This window comes from Mytilus galloprovincialis, chromosome 13, assembly GCF_965363235.1.
Source record: "Mytilus galloprovincialis chromosome 13, xbMytGall1.hap1.1, whole genome shotgun sequence".
Classification (NCBI taxonomy): Eukaryota; Metazoa; Mollusca; class Bivalvia; order Mytilida; family Mytilidae; genus Mytilus; species Mytilus galloprovincialis.
Window position 1 is genome coordinate 26,609,870 of NC_134850.1, and position 15,952 is coordinate 26,625,821.

The window sequence follows — 15,952 nt, forward strand, 5'->3', positions numbered from 1 at the left end:
CCTCTTTTATAAGAGAATATTTCAAACCATTAAGAACATAAAACGGCGAAAAATCAGTACACAACCACAAGATCGAAAATTGGAGACAATAAATCGACATTTGGAGCCACCAATAGGCTAAGTTAAGCTTTGAGCCATGAAGCTCGGGAGTTGACTAACGTTTGTAAAAAATGGCACTACCAAATATGTTTTTTTTTTAATAATTGTCAAATCAAACTTAAAACAACATGAATTAATGAAAAACAATCAAAAAATTAGATGATATCTTCCAAGAAATAGTGACAAATTAATTAATACATATTGACTATATCGAGATATTGTATAATAAACAATGAATTAGCTACCCTTGGTGGCATTTGGGATGGGTTTTTTTTCCTTTTTGGTTGAGTTGTTTTTTCTTTGACACACTCTCCAGTTTCATTCTCAATTTTATCCTATATTTACCAAAAGGAAATATGTGGAATAATACTGGAAACAAAACACCCTTCAAATATTAGAGAGAAAACAAAGAGTGAAGAGTATGAAAGATCCACTTCACCAACAAAATGACAAATACTAGCTAACCCGAAACGCATTTCAAAGACATACGTAAGATTTTGACACTACATGTACAAACAATCGATCAATACAGGAAATGATATGATGTTATCCAGAAATAATTTAATTTTTGATGTAACGCATTTTCTGATTGGCTGACAGTGTTTTGTTTATCAGCTCATATGCACAATTTTGTAATGTGATCGTGACTTCATCAACGTTTTTTCATGATTTACTGCGACTTACAATGGAATTCAGAATTAATGAAAAACCAATTCTTCAGACAACAATTAAAGGTCTTTTCACCTCGATAATATAAGAATGAAATTAAAAAAACATGTTGGAAAATGTCACTCCAGGTTGAATTATTTTTGTACTTCAAACTGATATAGAAAAAAAAAGATTGATAGAATTTTTTTTCATATGATTAGTCAGAAATAGACTACTTCCGGTTAAAATACGGTTATTTCAGGTTGACATGATAAATGATGAAATGTCTACATCTAAATGCAGAAGACTTAATTGTTTTATAATGAACCAGTTAGAATTTTTAGGTCAAAACATAGAAGGTCAAATTTACCTCTGACCTTGGCCTAAATTTCAAGGTCATAGGTCAGTGATTTCAAATCAAAAGAACCCAGGTCAATCACTTTTATGGTTGTGGAGTAATACTGATTTCAAATACATAAGGGGAGAAAACTCCTATAAGGGTGGAAAAGTGGAAAGACCTAATTATAAGAGATGATTGATATACATTTTCGGTCTATTCGAAATAACATAAAAAAGTGAAGCACACTTTTCAATAACCCGTTACGCGCGTTATTCTGTGTGCACCACATTTTGATGTTATTCTTTCATAGACAGAAAAAAATATTACAGTCCTTAAGCGTTTTAAAAACTGTCTATTGTAAATTTTGTATATCGCGTTTATTCATAAGACAAATCTTATTCATTTTTAAAAAATGTATGGTTAGTTCATATTTATTTGTATTCGAAAACACATTTATTAGGTCTAAATAAATCGTTTCATTTGAACAAATTAATCGTCATTTTCTTGATTTTGAAAAATCGGTCTGAAAATCGGTTTGATAATCGGTCTGAAAATCGAGATAATATCCTTTATGTATTTTTTGACTAAATGTATGCAACGACGTTGTCTTACAGTCTTCCAACCAACACCACAATCAGATGGAATGGGTTCAATACAGTTGGTGGTAACAACCCTATGATTGAGTGGCTGAGGATATCTATAGTTGTTAATCAGATCAATGGTTGAATGTGTTTTCCCTAAAGCTCGGAATTTGTTAAGCTGTAAAATAAATTTAAACTCGTTTTAAGTTATAAGTATAACATGAGCTTCACCGGTCAATATCGTATTTAAACAGAGCAAGCCATTTTTTTGCACATGTTTAATGGAGGCTTACATAATGTGGATGGCAATTATATGATATTTTTTGTCACAGATGGTCTCATTGTATATATAGTTCCGTTATGAGTTTCCTCATTGATGGTTCAACGACAGCGACCTATAATGTGCCCTATATCGACCAACATTACTGTGTCCAAATATGGGGCAGTAATTGCATACACATCCATAGCATCGAAATTCATTGTCGGATGCGTAATGATCAAGGATTAAGGGTTAAGTGGTTGTACATTGACATATTTACACTTTTATTTTAAAAGAATTCAAAATATCTGGTATGATTTCTCTGTTAACGCATTTCAAACCCATATTTATGTGTTAATTTGCATTGCATAGTATTTGAGAAAAATGTCTTTCAAAACAAAGCCATTCATATAATATTGAAAGCATTCCTTTAGCCTATACGAAATAAAGAACCTCATCAGTGCTAGATGTATGTCAGATAAATAACTATGATATGTTTTTTTTTTGTTTGTTCTTTTTTCTTATTTTAGGAATTTGCTATTTTTTGCGTATATCATTTAAATCTTTCTGTTACCTTTGTCGAATTCAAACTTCTATATTATTAAGGTTCATACCTATTGTTTAAGACAGGTTGTGTCCCTCTTTAACTCTTTTTGGTAATAAGTGTCAAGATTTGAAATTAGCAGGGGCCCATTTGCCATTGGCCCCTTACAGTTGGTGTGGGCTACCTAAATTTCTGTGTTTTTGTAGAACATTTTTATTGGCTACAAAATTTAAGCTGTGGGCTACCATGCCAAGTTTTTAACTTTAATCACGGAGTGTTGTTGCCGCTCAATTGATGTATAACCTACATCTTTTATTCATATTGTAGTAAAAAACAAACCTGATCCTCAGAAATATAGACGTGTTCTTTAAATATTGTCCAGATAACACTTTCATAGCAGCGGGGTGTTGTTAGACTTCCATAGTACCTGTAGTAGCAGTTTGTTCGTGGAAACAGCGATGCCAATTGGAATTTTGGCAGAGTGACATTGTCCTCTGTTTTCAAAAAATATAAATACAGAGTTTCTACATTGTTTTTCAGTTTAACAGATTCTATCCTGTTGGGGAATTATTTAATCAAACACACCGGGAATTATTCAAATAAGCTTCACAAAGTCCTTCCTTTCCAACATAGAGTGCAGTATTATACAAAATCTAGCCGTATACTACTGTGGATTCATTATTATTCGTTGGATACCAATTTTCGTAAATTTCGTGGGAACAGTCAAACCACGAAATTAGATATTCAACGAATGATAATTTTTCTGTAGGTTTGTATGCAGACTTCAGCAAAACCACGAAATTTAATATCCACGAATATGCGAGTTTTTCTTAATCCACGAAAATTGGTACCCACGAAAATAAATAAATCCACAGTATACATTTTGCATTACTAAACTCTTGATTGATTGTTTAATTGGATTGCCGAATTGAATATGCTAAAAATACATCTCATTTTATTTTTGTTTTATTTTATTTATTTTTTTTTGGGGGGGGGGGGGGGGGTATAACTATCAAGAGTGCATAAATATCCTTATAAACTGCTTTTAGTGGTGCAATCAACATGTATCTTCTATTTTGTACGTATGACTATGGCAATGAAGGATAGAAATGAAAATCAAAATTCTTCCATACTGCTCAAAGATATGTAGCAAAGTTAACATTTGCAAGTTCTGATTTTAGCATCAACGTCAGCTACCAAAAATAGATGCAATTCTGAACGAATGATGCTGAAGTTTCTCTCTCTACTACACACGTGGCTGTCTCATCACTGAGAAACAAAACTCACCGCATTTGAAATCCAATATAGACTTAAAAAAGAACAATATTTAACATGATATATTAATATGATCTAACAGAGGTCCCTCAATTAGTGTTTTTTTAATAATCTGACTCAGGACATAATGTTTTTCATTCAACTAAAAATCATCAATAACTCTGGTTTTGGCTCAAATTGCACTGCTTGGTATTGAAAATACGGATATGACCAGAACACCTTTCCTCGTCATTGTTACTGATTACTTCCTAGTCAAAATCTAAAATGATTTTGTAGAAACCAAGTAAAATGGTTTCTTGTAATATCTACAACATGATATATTTTCTAAAGAGTTGAGATCTCCAAATACGATTGTTAACACCATGTAAGTCTAAAATGCACGATGTTTTTCACTAGTTGTTATTGTGTTAAATTTCAGGCCAAATTTGACCCTTACTGGACCTTCTCCTTTGTAAAATCTGCATTATCAATATTACTCACAGTAGCATCAGTTTTTCTATAGCCAGCTTTTGTGTTTTACAAGAACAAACTATTCCTAAACCATTGCAACAATTTATTCAAAATTGGAATACTTCCTTAGTGTAAGTTTTATGAAAAAGTGATCTATATAAAGCTTGTCCATACGATTATGTTTACGGGATGAAATGACTGTATTTCGTTATATCTACCTGCAGCGAAAAAGTAAATTGTTTTTCATGATATCAAAGGCATCGAAATTTCATGAATATTGTGAGCTTTGTGAAAATTTAACCGTGCATTTTACTCTAAAATTGCAAGATCACAATAAGTAATACTCGCAATTATTTCTGAATAGTACGTCTATGTCTTTTTGTATACCATTGTATCAACATGATTTTTTTCAGAATGAATATAATCAAATATGTTCATAATTACTTATATGCACAATCTCGTTTAGATGACTGATGATCTTTTCAAAATGTGGATTATGGTGACCAACCTGGAACAACAAAATAATTAAAACAACGTGTACTCAACCACATCCTTATTTCAGTTTTTGAACATGATACCAACTTTGAATAAAAAAAGAAGAAAGGAAAAACAAAGTAAACAAACTTCAATCACTTCAAATGTTTCTACTTTATTTCTATAACAGACGGCAAAATTCTACAAAAAGATTCATTGATGGTTTTTGATTTGATTTTGAAACCTTCTCTGTGGTCTTGTACTAGCTTAATAATATTGAGTGCAGGATATTTGGTTTCAATTCTCGGCCGGTTCAACCCAATTTCTTACTAATAGTCATTTCTTTCTTATATGGTAGGCAATTGATATGTAAGATTGGGAGGAAGAAATTGCAGGATTGTTGTAAGATTTTATGTCTCCGTAGTTATGGTTCTTCGTGTGGACTTTGGATCTGGCACGTCAATTAGTGATTTGTCATAAGTACAATATCCTCTGCCTCACCATGACCTTATGCCGTTTACATATTTCTATTTGATACGTTTAGTTTGTGCAGGTCCACACTAAACCAATTTCATTAATTCGTATGGTGGATCGACGAGGGAAGCTCTTGACTCTTTTGACTACGCATTAGAGTCTTGCACGGGCGTCTGATGATAATTATCTTAATTGATTTATGAGGTTTTAAAAGCAGTTAACTACAGTTGCCAGAAATTGTTTTAGAATAAACCTATACCATTAGCGTTAAGTATCTAATAAACAAACGCCAATAAAATCATACAATGCTTTCATTTGTGATTTCAGATTACAGATAAATATTTTTTTCAACGTTAACACATTTTTTTATACGCAGGGACTGCTTTGTTTTGATCATGGTGTTTCTTTCAGTCATTTTAGTTATCATTTGATTTTGCCATTTGATTAGGGACCGACTTTCCGTTTTGATTTTTCGTCCTAGTATTTGTGATTTTACTTTTTAAGGTGGTACCTAACACTACAGGGAGATAACTCTGTAAAATCAGCTTAACGTTTTAATTATGTTGTGTTGGTAAGGGAATATTAAGCTTCTCAATAATCAAAATAAGTGTTGGACAAAATGCTACATAACCAGTGAAATTTTTCTGATAAAATGATTGGTTCAAATTTTTTGAAATTTTTATTTTCTTGTCAAAGGGTCAAAGTAAATACTTTTTTTTCAAAATTTTATGAAAATTAAACGACCCAAATAAAATTTAGGGAAGAAGTTGGGTACCACCTTAATTAAACTTACATCGACCAGGAAGCCAAGGACAGCCAGACCACGTGTAGTCTTCATAGCTTTATTTAAGTCGGAGAATATGTCAGAGTGCATTACAATATGCATCTAAAAGTAGAAAATAATTCAAACAGATGTGAATATTCTGACATATTTTTTTTTTTACCGATTGGCACGTTTTGGTGTCAGAAATACATTAAAACATGCATAAAAAAGTAGAAACTAGTGTAGATAGCTGTTTTTAATACTAATTGGCATCATCAAAACTTTGTTTGGCGTCAGAAATGCATTACAATCAAGAATCCAAAGACAGAAAGACCCCGTGTCCTTTACATAGCATCAGTGCACGTGACATTGGAGCATCTATTAGAGTACATACACATACATCTGCAAGTAGAAAACTGACATCTTCTTACCTTTATTGTGTATTTCTAATGTTATTTCAACTGATAGGGCGGAGCTTACGTTTTAATTTGCATAAGGACAGTCTATTTGAAGATGTGTGTGATATGATGATGGCCGTTATATTTATAATTGATTTATTATCACCTATCAGTGTAACCAAACGGATATACAAATAAACTGAGTGTATGACATGGGAGGAAAAACTGGACACTTCATTGATGAGTTTATCCCGACACACCTGTGTATAGATGCACTGGTCTTAAATACGCGAACCAGTAAAGCCCAGCCCAGTCAAGTGAAATAAATCAGGTAATATGTTAACAATTTAAATCAATACTTTTAAGTTCGACATCTATATATTAAAGTCACCGGGTAACCCAATGAATGGCATTGGTGTTGACCCTTTCGTTTTATGAGAGTAAAATTCATATTTGCATCTGGGTTTATTGTAGTGTTGATGCTTTAGACGTTTTGTGATTTTCCCGATTTTTTAATGTTTCGTACCAGATTTTTATTAAATAAACACTTGTAAGCACTGAAGTCGGCACCATTTGAAGATCATGACGTGGTTTACAGAATTTACTGTAGACTCAAAATACGGACAAACTAGATAAAGAAAAGAGAAAAATGTAAAAAGAGGAAGTACTCATAAACAGAATTCAAAATTGTTTTTTATAATTTCAATATTTTTTTAAATTATCTGAGGCAAAAGTTAATGCTTTTTGACAGTATACCAATATGTGGGTAACACTCTAATAAGTTGCACATCAATCTTTTTTTTCGATTGATTTTGATAAAATGTAAACCTTTTTAAGGCACCGTTGTACACATTTTAATTGAAAATCAAAATTTAATAAAAACAATGATCTATAGGTTGGTACTCACTTCCATTGCAAATTTTTTTTCCATTAATTTCATGTTCTGATCCTATTGTATCATTTGATCCCCAGTGGAAATGAAACTGGTCTACAATATACGTTCCCGGCAGTCCACCCCTGTCACCTTTATCGTATGACCCTCCATGTCAACTTGTACTGAAATGATTATCATATTACTAGAAACCAACTTATCTACCGATATTTTATTTTATTTCGCGCAAAGCCCGTTCTAACCGAATTCGTGATTTAAAAAAAAATTGATATATTGATGAAAGGGTTTCCGTTTTTAACAAATTCGAGACGATTTACATTCGCCTTATTTTATTCTCGCCATATAGTTTTATATCCCAACATCAAACTGTTGTATTTAATATAGAGGTGCTTTATAGTCTGTCATCCATCTGTTGTCTGTGGCCTTGGTTTGTTTCTTGCGTTAAGCATGATAAGGTCAGTATATAAGATGCTATTAAGAAGGCTAGAAGGCAAGAGGGTAGAAAAATTTCGGGAAAAAATTATAATTTTTTTTTCATTACAAATTTTATTTATTGCCTTTATTAATTGTAACTTTATCATATTGTACAAAAATCATTAATAAAATCAATTCGTTTTGGCCACAGATGACTTTTAAAATGTATGTGTCATTGAAAAAGCTCCAAATTATCTCCCTTTGGTGAAAAATACCTTTTTTGGGCAATAAAATTGAAATATTTCTTTTAACTCATCGGTGACCTATATTTATTATTATTATTTTCAAATAAGCTGTACTAAAACTAAACTTTTGTAAAATTTGAGCGATTTCTGTAATTAAGTTCTTTTTTTATATCGATATTAACTATATTTCTCCTATTAGTTCAACAGAAAAAAGTACCTGTACAAAAATGTATGCTTCTTTCGAAGGCAGAGTGTGAGCGTAAATGAAAGGTGACCCCATTTTTTATATCATTTTCCTATTTAGTATAAGATTAGGTTCATTCATAGAAAAATATAGCAAAATCCTAAATTAAAAACAAATTTCGATTTAGACCCGCAAGCCCCCTTAATATTAAAAAAAATATATAGGCAAATATAACAATTGTAGGATGTACATATCCATCTGCAGTCCTAACATCTGACTTCCATCTAATGTTCAAGGTTCATTGATGAACGTAAATGTTTCATGGTTATGTCAGTTTTAAGATTTAATGAGAAACAAATAAACTAGATAGTTAGTGTGCATAATCATGTCTGTCACAAAAGGTGTCAGTTGCCCATGCACCGTATTAGTTGGTTCATTATTGATTAACGTTCTTGTTTGATAAATTCTACTTGCGTTGATACGATGAATGCTTTGGTGTATGAAATAATTTCGTCCGACTTGGATAACTGCCCTTTTGCTAGATCCATCGTTCAGTTTCTCGTTTATGCAAAACAATAATAATCTCATCACTTCAAAAGAAATAGGTCAACTATAAATGATTTTTAGAATAATTGTACGATGAATATTTTTGACAAGGTTCATCTTACCTTGACATCCTAACCATTGCTATTTCGTCAACGTTGAGTGTGTTTGATTATGTCAATTTTTTTAGATATAATAAGTTACTTTATCCTGTGTCATAAATGATTGGTAGGTGTGCATTTAATATAGAGAATGGAAACGGGGAATATGTCAAAGAGACAATAAACCGACCAAAAAGCGGAAAACAACCCAATGCAGTCAAAGGGTTGTCAATACAGTGAAACATCCACACCAGAAGCAGGCTTCAGCTGGCCGCGGGACAATAATGTATAACAGAATATGTATAGTTCAGCGAAATGAACGCCACACTAAAACTCTGCAATTTATAAATTAACCAAACTTTTTTTTTTAAATACCACTCAATACTTATAAAGGCTAGAGACTGCTGGCTTAAGACAGTGATCGAACGATCTCAACCTTCTCCTATACATTTAGCCAATGTTGAATAAACATACAATCAGCAACACGCACACTAAAACTTTCGGATAAGTCTAGTTTTTGCCCAAATTTATGTCTATCGGGGATCATTTTCACTTCTTTTTAATCTAAAATTTACAGTATAACGGATGGCTGTGAATATTTTGACGCTAAAAAAATCTAGTCGATTTTTTACAATTAATGAGTAAACATGACACAAATGCATTCATTGATGTTAATGTTTATGATAAAGAAAAAAAGGCAACATTATGATGCGCCTGTCGTACAAGTGAGAGGATAAGCTATATAAAACCAGGTTCAATCCACCATTTTCTATATTTGTACCAAGTCAGGAATAAGACAGTTTTTGTCAATTCGTTTGATGTGTTTTATCTTATGATGTTGCCATTAGATAAGGGACTTTCCTTTTTTGAATTTTCCTCGGAGCTCAGTATTTTGTGATTTTACTTTTTTATTATTTATTTTTTATACTTACCAGTATTTCCGTTGTTCTGGATTGTTACTTTAACATCTCTATGCAATACAAGGTCAGTAAAATTGAATTTTCGTAGTCTTGGGTCAAACTTGACATTGTCTGTCTTAATATCTATCGGAGACTGTTGCTCTCCACCACATGCGGAGAATTCTTTCTTCCAATGCTCTGGGTCTAATTGAAAGCAAAACAAAAACGAAGATTTTGATTGTGACAAAACAAAAGCGAATGTCAGTTCTTTGCAAATGATTCATAATCACAAGGATAAATACAGAACTGAAATCAGACTTATTTTTTCGACGTTCGCGAGTAGAAGTAATAACACATATTTACATCGTCGTGCATATATAACACATACAAGTTTGATTAACTTGTCTCTCATCCCTTTTGCACATTTAAGCACATAAAAATTTGTTTAAACTAATTAAACACTTAGGTCTTTTCATAATGAAATACATCAAGAAAGTTTAAAAACTGCGACAATAAATTGCTGCGTAGTTTGCTCAAAAAAGCTCATCGCGAAATTAAGTACCCTAAACATACTAAATATATCCCTGTTTTACGGCAAAATATTGACAGTATTATTAATTGAAGTTGAAAGCAGCAGCAATAATAAAATTCAATAAATATTACCATAAAAACATGCAATATACCCTTCATCGTCGTTTTAAGGTTCATATGGACCCTATGGCTAAAATGGCTGTGTTTTCACCTCAAAATTTACTCTGAACACAGACAAACTTGAGAATCTGGAAAAGTTTTAAGGCATAGCATGCCCTAGATAAATTAAATTCAAATGCATAATCATTGTATGATTAAGAAAATTAAAAACTTAACTGGATGCAAATTGATGCAAAACCATAATACAAAATTACTTTACTCAACTTTGTACTTCTTTGGTTTTATAACTTTTTTTATCTGAGCGTCACTGATGAGTCTCATGTAGACGAAACGCGCTTCTGGCGTATTAAATTATAAGCCTGGTACCTTTGATAACTAATTAGAGAAATTGGGAAGAAGAATTCCTAAATAGGCTTTGATCTAACATTTTTACGAGCTGTCTTTCTCTCGGGATTTGAGTTGCCACGGATTTCGGTAAACTGAATGATTTTGATAAAATTTGAAAAAGAAAATATTTGTCCATATGTGATAGAATTTGATATTCGACACAGAGATTTCCGTCAAGAAATCAGAGAAAATGGAGAAACATTAGTTCGGGTTAACACTTGGACCCAAGTTTAAATATACAACAAAATCTGTTTCAAGCTTTGGTAGGTTAAAAACGATACCGTACCCATAAATAACACAAAGCTTTCGATTTTACACTACAATGTATATACATGAATGTCTGTAACAAAAATCTGATATCGAAGAGTTACAAAAATGGTTAACTATTATCGGTTCGGTGAATTTCTATGCAAATTCCGGTTTGGTTTCGAGTTACCACTTTTACCCGACACCGTTTTTTCTTTTGCTATTGGTGGTATGTCTTTCTTACGTATGGGTTTGAATTCCCCTTTAGAACTCAACCACCTTTGACGTGCATCATAATTTCTTTAATCTGGTGAACGTATGATGGGCCTGGAATTAAGTCTTGACATATTAATCACTTAATCAGATAGGTAGCTTTCAATGGTATTTCAAAAGATACCTATTTTTCTTTTACTTTAAGTGCGTTGTGTCTTGGTACAGTGCCGATAATGAAATTCTTTTATTTGCATGAGAAAACACAACAAAATAAACAAATGTGCTATGCCATTATCATATTATGATGTTAAATTTGATTTTCTTCCGTTGTATGACCAGGAGAAAATAAATTTAAGATTTTCAAAGGTCTTTTAGCCTTAAATTTTAAAAGATTTCGTTAAGTATTTGACAACTTTGTTGATATCTAACATCGAATACTGAATCATGATATCTACACAACACTTTTTGAAGAATTATCGATTAGTTAGAGGACATCTATATGACAATAGTCTAAACTTCGTATACGTTTATAGAAACTCTGTACTATAGTTTGTACATAATTATACCTTTTAAACATTCATCTTACGTCAGAGACTTTATAGAGAAATGACAATACACCAGTTTTACTTAATTTATAAAATATTCGTATCTACTAATTTTTCTATTTTGAAATAGTGCATATGTTTTATAAAGCATGTATCAATATTATACATTCAGTTAGATGTAAGAAACTGTACATTCGGGGTGAGCCAAGACCTTTTATTGTTTTCCTTTACAAATTGTACCTTGTATAGAGTGTTGTCTCATTAGAACTTATACTAAATCTTCTTATATCAATGTAAACCTCAATAACGACATTTACGTTAAATGCAATCATTTCCAGGCAATCATTTCCAGGCAATCCGGCGTCTTTCAACAATACAAATGACCGCCACGATATATCGCAAAAGTGTTAAATGTGATGTGAAAAATTAATCAATCAATCTATCAATCATTGTCGGTTTTAATGGTTTAAATATAAGATTGGGAAATGAGGCAATGACTAACATTAGAGATAAGGCTTCGGTGAAACAAAAAAAAAAACAATAATTGAGATGTCATGTAAGTGCGTTCAAGGGTAAGAAAAATAAATTTAATAATGTTGTGGTTTAATTTCTGGTAATGCATAAGAATGTCCTGTTGGCCTTAATTCGTTTCGCAGATATCCTTGTATGCATTATTCATAGAACAAACTTCATGACCGTGCAAGATACATAACATACATTTCTTCAATAAACACATTCGATAATTATTACGAATGGAAGGTTAAAAATCCATCAGTAAAAAATTAACTAGTATAGAGATCAAAAACCTCATAAAAGCAGATAAATAAAAATAAAACTCAATCAATCTTCTACTGTTGCATGAATAATTTGACCTTATCAATGTGGGTCGCTATCTAATTGTTGTAACAAAGGGTATTATCACCTGTATTGTGGGCAGAATAGATAAAAATGAAAAAGAGAAGGTGTATTAGGATTTATTGTTAAAAACATGAAATCGTAAACCTAGTTAAAAATTATTGAAATCTTTCGAAATTATCATAATCGTATTGATGAACGAACAGGCTGCCATAAACTGGACAAGACAGGTTTGGTTGTGATATAACTTTGACATGTAAGACGACATAATAATTATGTTTAAAGTTACATACATTGCCATTTTAAACACACTTTAATGACAAAATAAAGTAAATAAGGAAACTATCGTTTGGGATAAAGTTTGGCTATATATACGAATATTAATAACTGTCTGAGAATGAAACTAATTCAGATGTTATTGTACATGTAATTTGCCGAACACTCAACATGTGTGTAGCCTTAATACACATGTGGAAGTCAAAATTTATAGCTATCTATTCCGATATCTGACATGATAAATTCTTCTATGTGTTATTTCAAGGGTTTTAATGCAGAGATGTTTATTGCTTTATTTTCTAATTATCTTTAATATCAATGAAAAACAAAGAGCTTTCATACCTTTTTATTTGAAATTCATTTATATTTCTTTTTCAGCAGTAAATAGTTTGAAGAAAAGTTTGCTCGCCGGTTGTTTTTTGTTTGTTTACTTTTATTTTTATCTTGTTCTTGTTTATATGGGGGTATTAGATAATTTTCAGAAATGTAAGGCGAATATTTATAGAAATTACAAAATTCAAAGTAATTTAAGTGTTCATTCGCTATCAAAATGATAATCATTTGCATTTAATAAAAAAATACTTAAATAAAAATACTTCGAGAAAGAAGGTAAAAAGGGACATTCGTGTACAAATATCCAGGCACAAAAACCCTTAACCTTTAAATTTTCAAAATTATTCAAATACAAAATATATGATATATCTATGTTTGTAACATTTACTACTGTGGGTTAATACTTATCAGCTACAACAGAAGCAGTAGGTCTCATTAATGTTCTTGTTAATATTTATGATTTGTCATCTACCCACAATAAAAAAAAATAAAAATGTGGCAAATACCAACAATTTTTAATGTTAAAATACTTACCGATGCCATGATGGTATCCCCAATCATCATGAACTAAAAAAATACAAAAATAGGAGATCAACAATCAATATAGTCATTATATATCATTTATGTTAATCAGTATTACATGATAGAAATTAGGGAAAGCAGATGTCTACATCATATGCGATATTTTCCATATCAGAAGAACATCCATATATGCGTTAAACATGAAGTGACTTATTTGATAATGTATCACATGGTACAACCAATATATGGAGCGTGATTACAAAAGCACAAATCGATGACATAATATTAATCCGAAGACAACAAAAACTATGGAAAACCAAACACAATAAGTCAGAACCTCTGTTCTGAAAAATATAGGGGATCAGTGATTAAAATAGGTACTGATCATGGCATTTTCTTGTAAAAAGGAAATGTCCATCTAAATAGTAAATGTCCATGTTTTATCATTAACTTCTTAAAGAATGCCAAAATTGAAATTGAAATACAGTCCTGAAATGAAAGACAGGATATACTGTATTACTTGTGGTGCCAAAAACCAAAATAAATGTTCGACGTTTTATATTATTGATCTTCATTTCACGGTAATAGTGGACGTACTTGATGACGGTAAAAAGGAAATTTTTCCGAACGTAACAATGTTTCACATTGGTAACATCCAACTACGTCATAATAGGGTTTTGTAACATTTCTACTTTAAAATTCGGAACAAATTTAAATGCATTTTTCAATAATATTAAATTGATTAAAACAGCTTTCAATACTGGCACAAATTACCTGCACCACTGGCAAAATTAGATCCAACTAGAACAATAATACACGTAGCAAATGTTGAAAGTTCTATTTCGAATAGATGCCCAATTCTTTAGATTATGCTTTTATACTTTGTCATATTGTCATGTTAAGCGGACTAGCGTGATAATATTTTGCAACATTTTAATTAATTATTGTCAAAAGGGTTAGGTTCGTGTGCACTTATGATTTACACTATTGTTGTAAGTTGTAAATGTTTCAAACATATATTAAAGTAGTTCGTCATAACCTTTTTGCACTTGTCGACTAACAAAAAATAAATGCGCACATGCATGCATGTTTTATTTAGATTTGATGTATATAATAAGTACTCTTATTGTGTAAAGAAATTCATAAATCACTACAAAACGGCGATGCTCAGCCTTGTGATAATAATTACTATCATATATCAATTATTTACATATTGATGTTTGCAAACGATATCCAGAACAGTGAACACCGATATAAAATACGGAAACATTTCTAAGGATTGCTTCCTTCTTATCTATTTTTCTAAGTTAACAAAAATTCATTAGAACCTTCCTTGTGGTCTCGTGGTAGTATGCTGGAACCGCGGATTTGAGTTCGTTGGTCAAAACAAAACCTAATATGTATGCCAGACGCGCGTTTCATGAACTTATCAGTGATGCTCGAACAAAAAAGATTTTAAAAAGGCCAATAGAAAATGATGTTGAAGAGCATTTCAATTGCTGAACAATAAACAGCGACTAAACCGTACATTAAATGCATATGCATTAGAGTTTACGTGCAACCGTCAACATCATTCTAATAATTGTGACTGCTTTTAAAATCATGTCATGGATTGATCGGGCATAATATCTTCCATAGGGTTTTCACTTGTCCCATCGGCTAACGAATATAAGAAGTTTTAATTTTATTTATTACAATTTGGATTCTATTATTATTGGTAAACTGTTGGTCCCCGATAATGTCATCAGTTCAAGGGTGGTTAGTACTGCGTCGTTGACATGATTTACAACATGTTTTTAAAAAATACTCTTTACAAATTAAAAAAAATGTTAGGACACTTATAGTAGGTTTCAACCTACTCCTCCAAGCAAAGTTTTCCCTGTGATGAATTTTGATTTTGATTTTTTCCTGTAACTCTTACTATTCTATGTGTTTATACTTCACTGGCTGTTAAGGTGGTACCTAACACTACAGGGAGATAACTCTGTAAAATCAGCAGAACGTTTTAATGACGTTGTGTTCATGAGGAAATATTAAGCTTCTAAATGATCAAAATAAGTGTTTGTCAACCTGCTATATAACCAGTGTAATTTTTCTGATAAAATGCTTGGTTCAAATATTTTAAAATTTTTATATTTTTGTCAAAGGGTCGAAGTAAATACTTTGTAAAACTTTTATGAAAATTAAACGAGCCAAATTAATTTTAGTGAAAGTGTTGGGTACCACCTTAAATGTTTGGATTTTAGCGTTCCCAGTGAAGATTAATCTAGAAGAGAAGCAATCAACAATCAATCAATCAATCTAGAAGAGCACACACATTTACATTATTCAAAGAACTAAG

General features: G+C 31.5%; 1 pseudogene; it reads right to left on the reverse strand.

The window, feature by feature from the left end:
* Positions 1-1,502: 1,502 nt before the first annotated feature.
* On the reverse strand, positions 1,503-15,391 carry LOC143057449 (carbonic anhydrase 1-like; annotated as a pseudogene).
* Between the last annotated feature and the right edge of the window lie 561 nt (positions 15,392-15,952).